This window comes from Felis catus, chromosome A2 (assembly GCF_018350175.1).
Source record: "Felis catus isolate Fca126 chromosome A2, F.catus_Fca126_mat1.0, whole genome shotgun sequence".
Taxonomy (NCBI): Eukaryota; Metazoa; Chordata; class Mammalia; order Carnivora; family Felidae; genus Felis; species Felis catus.
This window is the reverse complement of record NC_058369.1, coordinates 62205043-62213925: the sequence shown is the minus strand read 5'-3', so window position 1 is coordinate 62213925 and position 8883 is coordinate 62205043. Positions and strand designations below refer to the sequence as shown.

The window sequence follows — 8883 nt, the reverse complement described above, 5'->3', positions numbered from 1 at the left end:
CCAGCCCCACACGAGGCCCTGCCCTGAGACCCTGCCTTCACCTCCCTCCCTGGGCTGGCCTGACCTGTGGCCTGGATCTACAGGCCTCACTCGGGGTGACCAATGCCATCTGGTCCTCCCGAAGGGCCCCCCAAATATTCCTGCCAAGCTCTCCTCGCAAAGGGAGCCTGCACATGAAGCGTCACACTGATGAAGTTTTGGGGTGATTGGGGGGGGGTCCAGAGCTGATGGCCCGGAAAGAATTCTTGAAGACATCTTTGGTGCATAAAGGTGGTTTATTAAAGCACGGGGGCAGGGCCCATGGGCAGGAGGAGCTGCACTGGGGTCGTGATGGGTAACTCCTCACATACCCTCAGCTTGGGAGGGGGCGGGGATAGAGTAAGTCTCTTAGGAATTTTGGAAGCAAGGTTTCCAGGACCTTGAGGGGGTCGCTGTGGCCAGGGAAACGCCATTTATTACCGTTTAGTAAAACCTCAGTCCTGAGACCCCTAGGGGCCCTAAGCCTGGAGCATGATGCCAGCGTGTGTCCTGGGGCAGTTGAGATAAAAGAAGGAGACTTACAGGGTCCTCGAGGTGGGGTGATGTGAAGCTGATATTCCCTTCTGTCCCCCGCAAAGTGTCATCATGGAGGCAGCTGAGCCCCTTGAGGGAGGTCACTGCCCTGGTTTCAAGGACTGGTCAGTGAGCCGTAGGCAGTTAAGGGGATTTGATGTTTCGTTTGCCTCAGTTTCCCACATCACCACAGCAAGCACTTGAACCCCCTTCCTGTGTTCTTGGGCGGCCAGGCCAGGAGTGTCCGAGGAACATCACACAGATCCCACCTGGGTGGGGGGTGCTGTCTGCCTGTGCTCTGCCCTCAGCCCACCCCACGCTCCCTCATCAAACTCATCTCCACACTTCACCACACGTGTCTCAGGTGTGTTTCTATTTCAAATCTCCGGTGGCAAGGTGGGGTGTTGTGGTCAGGGCCCCCAAACTAATATGTCCGGGCACACCGGCTGGAGCCCTGGACCCCAGAGGAAGTTCCAAGCGGGGACCCCCAATCTGGAGCCCTCGCCCCCCCTCCCCCGCCCAGGCAGAGGCTGTGGGGGTTGGGGTCGTCAGTTCCATAGCCCAACAGTGGCCTTCGAAGCAGCGGGATGTGCACATGCCGATTACCTTTCCTTCATCAAGCTGACCGGAATCCCAATGCTGACAAAGCTGGAATTCAGGCAAGGCTTGGGGTTCCTTCAAAGATGTGTCACCTTACCCTGGTCCAGCGTCACTATATAGTCCCCAAAGAGAGATCCCTGCCCCGCTAGGTCCCCTTCACCTGCCTCTGCCGGGCCGGGGATCCGCTCACGTCTCTCTAGGTTGTTAAAGAAGGCACCTATTCTCGCTCTTAGTTTATCTTATACATTTTGGGGTCTCTTCGCACGCTCAGAGCTGCTGGATTTGTGAGGCCAACAGGCCCCCACTTTAAATAAATCTCATATTATCCTGTGACTTTAGCAACAAGCGGGGGTGGGGGGAGCCATAATCAGAAGTGTTTACACAGGCTTTATTTTTTTTAAGCCCTCAAACTAAAATTAATGAAAATTATTTCCTGCATCTCAACAAAACACGACCTATTTTTGGCCCCTAAAATTGTTTTCGACTTGAACTGATGCTTGCGCTCTTGCCAATCTTGATAATTGCTGCTCCGTCATGGCTCCAGCTAATACGTACTTTGTTAAAGTGAAAACAAGCGATAAAATCAGAAAATGCGGATTTGTATCTTCATCGTACATGCACGCGCACACACTCACAGACTCACACACACAATCTCCCAGTCGTACACGCTCACAGGCTTGTGCATATATGTGCACCCGCACACGCGTGTGCACACGCTCACACCCACGTGCACGGTCTTCAGGAAGTGTGTTTTCAGCGCAATGGCGAGAGCATTTCCACTGCCTCCTGAGAAACCTTCCGTCTGCTCTTTAAAAGCAACTGATGTGCCCACACAGAGGGACACTTGCCCAGACACCCTTCCATTAGCCTACACCACCAGTTCCCGGTTCAGCCCAGACCCCCACTCAGCAGACACTCTCCACGGGGTCCGGGAAGCCGGACCCTCCTAACAGCACACAGGTGCATTTGCATGGGGCACATGACTCGGGGAGGGTCCCCCGACATCCTGCACGGACGTGTGGCTAAAAGAAATGCCCTCCGGGGGCGCCTGGGTGGCTTGGTCGGTTAAGCGTCCGACTTCGGCTCAGGTCATGATCTCGCGGTCCGTGAGTTCGAGCCCCGCGTCGGGCTCTGTGCTGACAGCTCGGAGCCTGGAGCCTGTTTCAGATTCTGTGTCTCCCTCTCTCTCTGCCCCTCCCCTGCTCATGCTCTGTCTCTCTCTGTCTCAAAAATAAATAAACGTTAAATATTTAAAAAAAAAAAAAAGAAATGCCTTCCAGATCAACACAAATTATCGAAATAACAATCAAGAGGAAACGAATGGGTGGCCTTCCACGGGAGTTGTAGGCCGGCGGGCGAGCCCTAGGGACCCACGGAGTCAGGCTGCAGGCAGGCGAGGGGTGCCCTGCGCTGTGCACACACTCCGCAGAGAACCTGTTCTCCCACTCAGGTCACTGCTGCCCAAGTCAGGGCCACTCTGCCCGTCCCCCACCCCGGTCAGGGGCAGGGGGTCCATGCCTTTAGGAAACATCCGCTTGGAAGAGAAAAGAGGGGCAGCCTCAAAGAGCAGTCTGTGAGCCTTTGTGGGTGACCCCCAGGGTAAACCCTACCCGTGTGCTCTGGTCAGAGGCAGACGGGATGGGGGGGCATTCCACCCACACCCAACACCTCGCCAGGCTTCACCCTGTAAATATCTGGCTTCCTTTTTTCTCCTACGTTCTCAAATTCAGAAAGTAACTGCAACCTCCTCAATGTAGTGAACAGTGGCCTCCGTGCAGAGAAGGGCTATTTGAAATCGCTCTGGGAAACAGCGTAGCGAAGGCTAGGTCACTGGAGATCCGTGACCACTCCGGGCCAGGAAACCGCAGAATGCGTCCCTACTGTTACAAACACCCATTGTAATGGCCTTTTCCAAGGGGCCCCCAGGTCGGATCGTCATCTGCAGAACTCACAACAGCTGCTGCAGGGATGAAACACTACAAGCCAGCCGAGGCGCCCAGTACAGTGACGGGCACTGCGTAAGTGTCCGATGAGTGGCTGATCTTGCTTCTAGTTCCCCATATCTGCCACCCACGATTCAGCTGCCAGAGGACCAGCAGCAGCTCATCCTGACCCTGGCCCCAAATCAAGGCTCAGCCTTCCCCCTGCTACCCCTGAGTTTTAGATCCCTGCGTCTTCGGGTGGCTAGGACACACAACCCCACTATCATGGGTCAACACCCTCAACATCCCAGTTTTCCAGGAGGCACGGCCAATACACCAGGCTTTCCCCACCTTTTAAGCATCATTCCACACCTGGGTTCAGGAACAGGTATCAGAGGCATGAGCGAGATCTGGTCCCTGCCCTGCAGAGGAGAAACAGACAGGAAATCAAGGTTCTTAAAAGCCAAATAAACTCTACGATAGGAGCACAAGGAAACAGGCAGTAATGAAAAGTCTGGCGGTGTGGGGAAAGCTCAGCGGAGGATGTGACTTCTCACCAAAGCTGTCAGAGGCAGGGAACGGCCCCGAGGGCCTCTACACAAGTGAGGTGATGCGAGGATGTAACCCACGGCGGTCAACAGCTACAGAGGATCGTTGCACAGAGACGAGTCAGGTCAGAGGTCAGCAGGGCTGCTGCACGAAGCCTGGAATTTATCTGATAAGTAACAAGTCTGAACGAATAGACTGCATCAGAAATAACTACAGGTGTCTCCAACAGCTACACCTCCAGGTGGGTTTTCGAAAACCTACGCAAAACATTAGAAGGACAGAGAAAAAATTAAAAGAGAAAAAAATATTTGCAACCTGTATCACAAATGATTAATAGCCTTAAAACATGGATATTCTACAGAGAAGAGAGAGGAAAATGGGCAAGAAACCCACAGGAAAGAGGGCTAAGACATGAAGAGCTGACAAACGCGAGTGGGAAGTGACCTTCAAGTCCAGGAAAAGACGTTCAGCTCACTCATAAAAGGAGGAAAGCAAATCCCAAGTTCCTCAGACGCTTGAACAGCTGGGTTTGAGCTGAACGTGTCCACTTACACACAGGTTTTTTTTTTTCGATAAATACCATACGTCACTGCAAACGTATGTTCTCTTCCTTATGATTTTTAAAAAAAAATTTTTACGTTTATTTATTTTTGAGAGACAGAGGGAGATAGAGCACAAGGGGAGGGGCAGAGAGAGAGGGAGACACAGAATCCGAAGCAGGCTCCATGCTCTGAGCTGTCAGCACCGACCCTGACGCGGGGCTTGAACTCACGAACTGTGAGATCGTGACTTGAGCTGAAGTTGGATGCTTAACCGACTGAGCCCCCCAGCCTTCCCAACCTTTCTTTTTCTCCCACCCCAAAAGTAGCTGCTATCAAACCAGTGTTTCTCCTTTTTGTAAAATTGCATTTCCAAATAATAAGAAAGAGAGACAGAGCATGAGCGGGGGAGGGGCAGAGAGAGAGAGAGAGAGAGAGACAGAACCGGAAGCAGGTTCCAGGCTCCGAGCTGTCAGCACAGAGCCCGGTGCAGGGCTGGAACCCACGAACCGTGAGATCGTGACCTGAGGTGAAGTCAGACGCTCCACCGACTGAGCCACCCAGGCACCCCTTCCTTATGATTTTCTTGACAACATTTTCTTTTCTCCAGCTTACTTATTGTAAGGAGACTGTATATAGTAGACATAACATACACAAATATGTGTTACTCAACTGTTTACATTATCAATAAGGCATCCAGTCAACAGTAGGCCATTATAGTTAAGTTCTGGAGGAGACAAAAGTGATACATAGAAAGTCAACATCCTGAACCGCTATGCTGTTCAAGGGCCAAGTGCACACTGAGGTACAAGTTCTTGCCCATCAGACTGGCAAAAATCCAAAAGACTGACCGCTTATAACAAGGTAAGACAGAGCAGAAAACGAGAAAGACTGCCAGGAGGAGATTTTCTGGGTTGGCATGCGAGGGGCTAGAATCTGGAGGACCCTGAAGGGCTAGCTCATACATCCTGACAATTCTCCTACTGGAGAATCTGGAAAGAAAGAGAGAAATCTCCATAGTTCTGAAGTATTTAGATCCAAAGGTTTTATTACAGAGAAGACTCTGGTGTCACCTGCAAGGCGTTTGAGACCAGAAATGAACTGCAGGTATGTAACATGGAGACGAGCCACGGCGCCCCCTTAACTCTGGATGGGCCATGGTCACGGGCTGCTCACTCCGGCCGCCTGACAAAGCATAGCGCCTGCCCTCACCACTGTCCTTTGTATTCAAAGTCAAACATATAATAAAAAATTATCAGACATTCAGAGAAACAAGAAAATAAGGTCCATAATAAAGAGACAAAGCAGGTTATAGAGATATGCTGAGAAATGACACAGATTTGGGGATTCGCAGACAAGGATTTTAAAATAGCTGTTACAAATATACTAAAGTAACTAAAGAAGAGCATAAGGATGAATTAAAAGATGGATAATTTCAGCAAAGAAATGAAAACTACAGAAAAGATCCAAATGGAAATTCTAGAATGAAAAAATAGAACCATCAAAATTAAAAACACATTGAGTTGGGAAAATGGAGGCTGAACAAAACAAAACAACCAGTGAACTCAAAAATAAATTCACAGAAAGGATTCACACTAAAGCACAGAGAGAACAGAAAACCGGTATTGTGGTGCGTCCCCGATGTAGACAGTATCAAACGTGGTCGTGTTCACAGAAGGAAGGAGGTTAACAGAGCAGAAGAATCTGAACAGATAACCAGCAAGGACTTGCCAACATTGCCAGTCATCAGGCTGACAGTTGAAAAGCTCAACAAATCCCATGATGGGCAAACACAAAAAAATCTACACCAAGCCACGTCCCAGTCAAACTTCTGAAAACCAAAGAGAAACTGGGTAAAAACACCCAGAGGGAAAATAATCATATTCTGGGTAACACCAAAAAGAGAGGCTAGTGGCTTTTCCTAAAAACAAAGGAAACCAGAGTGAGGAACATGAAATATTTTTTTTTCAAATGTTGAAGGACAGTATTTCCAACCCTAAATTCTATAATTGGCAAACATATCCTTTAGAAATGAAGCTGAAATAAATCATTTCCAGAAAATAAAGGAAGCTGAGAGAATCTGCAGCAGCAGATCCTACACTGAAAGAAACACCACAGGGAGACCTTTGGGCTGTCAGGATCATCCAAGACGAAAGCACAGGTCTCCTGGGAGGAATACTGTGCACCAGAGGGAGTCAACACGTGGCCAAGATAAAACATAGAAAGATGTATGTCACACTATTAATTCTTTAAAAACTTTTTTTAATGTTTATTTATCTCTGAGAGAGAGAGACAGAGCGCGAGCCGGGGAGGGGCAGAGAGAGAGGGACACACAAAATCCGAAGCAGGCTCCAGGCTCCGAGCTGTCAGCACAGAGCCCGAAGCAGGGCTTGAACTCGGGAACGGTGAGATCATGACCTGAGCCAAAGTTGGACACTTAACCGACTGAGCCACCCAGGCACCCCCAGACTATTAATTTTTTAAAGCAAAAATAATAACATTGTTCTGTGTGTTTTGTAACACGTGTAAGCAAAATATATTATCTCAATAGCACAAGAGTGGATGGAGGCCCTGGTAATAGAATTACACTGTTCTAAAGCTTTTACATGGAGAAGTGGTCCAGTATTAACCCGCAGTACCCTGAGAACGGTTTATAATGTCTAAAGTCAACAATCAAAAAAATACAAAAAAGCCAATAGAGGACATGAAGTAGAATACCAAAAGGTATTTAAAGAATCCAAAAGGATGTAAAGAAAGAGAAGCAGGACAAAGATTCAATGGAACAAAGAGAAAGTAAACAGAAAATGGTAGACTGAGCCCAGTCACCTGGATGATTGTATTAAATGTTAATTAACAAAAAAGTTCAATTAAAAGACAGAGATTAGAGGACTAGGTTCAAAAATAAAAATCAAGACCCAACTACCTGCTATATAAACAATGAACTTTAAATACAAATGCACCATTAGGTTTAGATTAAGGGATGGACTATACATACCTGGTAGACACTGGTATGAGAAGGCTGCCGATGGAAAATTGAAGGATGGAAGAAATCAGAAGAATTGTGAGACTATATCCAAAGGAATACTAACTATATTAAAACAAGAACACTAACATGTTCTGGAACTCGGAATCTACAGACAGAATTAAGACATAATAACAACAACAGCCCAGAAATCGGGGGGGGGGGGGGCACAAATATAAGTAAACTTTCTGAATGTGCTTTCATTGCACAGAAGTAGGATAAAAGTATCAACCAATATTAGAAGTCTATTGATTACGAAGACCTTTGTAGTTTCTAGGGAGCATTGCAAAATGACTAACGAATAACTCTGAAACCAGTAGGAGGAAGTAACAGTACAGTCTTGGAAATTAACAAGTGGGATGCCACTTCTGACTTCGACAGAGGGAGATTTCCCGAGCTCCTCTACCTGCCATGTTGACCACAACTAACAGGTGTAGTAACTACAACTGGGTCAGGTAGAGGGGAGCCACCGCATGGAAAAGTTGCCCATGATGGAGTGTTTCCTGGTGCAATGATTCCTCTGGCCTCTCTCAGTGTTGCCCCAAGCACAGAAGAGGCAAAACTGGCTTTCAGGCCAGAGGAACGGAGAGAATTTGCCCCTCAAGCTAAGAGCATCAGCGGGAAATGCCTGTTTTCTTTCATTCTCTTAGCTCTGAGCTTTGCCCAGAGGCATGGCCCCGGCCAGGAGCTACAGCTACGGCTGTATAAGAAGCCACCAGGGAAGGGACGTCTGCAGGCCAGAGCTGGTGGGCGACCCCAGAGAAAGGCTGCCTGCTTCTGAGCACGAAGCTTCATAAGTCCCAGGCTCAGCCGGGAGGCACAGAGTAGGACAGACCCAAGGCAGCACAGCAAAGCTTTGAACGCAGAGCCGAGATTAGAACCACGGGCCGCAGACGGTGAAACAGAATTTGTGACTGAAAACCAAGCCGAAATCCCGCTCAGGGAAGGAAGCAAACAAAAGCATCAGCATTCTCCAGGAGATGATAATGGGACCCTGCACGGAGAGTCTGAGGAACGTGACACTCCCCATGGGGAGGACACAGCCAGAAACACCAAGGGAAGTGAACAAATCTCTAGAAGAAAGACAGTGGACAAAGGCCAGCCTCTAGACAGCCCAAACGCAGAAATGATCAGACTTCCAGCAGCTTCTATCATCACACTCTGTGAGGCCAAAGGAAAAACTCCACGTGAAAGACAAGATTGGGGTTCCCAACAGAGATAGGAAGTGTTAAAAAATAACCCCACAGAGGGGCGCCTGGCTGGCTCAATCGGTTAAGCGTCCAACTTTCGGCTGAGGTCATGATCTCACAGTTCGTGAGTTTGAGCCCCACATCAGGCTCTGTGCTGACAGCTCAGAGCCTGGAGCCTGCTTTGGATTCTGTGTCTCCCCCTCTCTCTGCCCCTCCCCTGCTCATGCTCTGTCTCTCTGTCTTAAAAATAAATAAAACATTTAAAAATTTTTTTTAAATAATAATAACCCCATGGAGATCAGAGAGGAGAGAAATGTGGTAAATGAACTAAAAACTCACCTGATCAGCTCAATAACAAAATGGACGTCGTAGGGGAAAGGGCTTTGTGAATTTGAAAACAGGATAGGTAGAAATTGCCCAGTGTGAAGAACGCAGAGAAAAAGAAAACCAAAAACAGTGACAATGATAATCAAAATAATGCGAGAGAAAGAGGAAAAGACTGGCATGGA

At 48.4% G+C, this 8883-nt stretch overlaps 1 long non-coding RNA gene across 1 annotated transcript; it reads right to left on the bottom strand.

Annotated features, from left to right (window-relative positions):
- Positions 1-1518: 1518 nt before the first annotated feature.
- Positions 1519-8495, bottom strand: LOC111559467. The gene is made up of 4 exons (XR_006594051.1): positions 7158-8495; positions 3632-3880; positions 3426-3496; positions 1519-1706 (listed from the first exon to the last, which is right to left on the bottom strand). It is a non-coding gene; the product is annotated as an uncharacterized LOC111559467 (long non-coding RNA).
- Between the last annotated feature and the right edge of the window lie 388 nt (positions 8496-8883).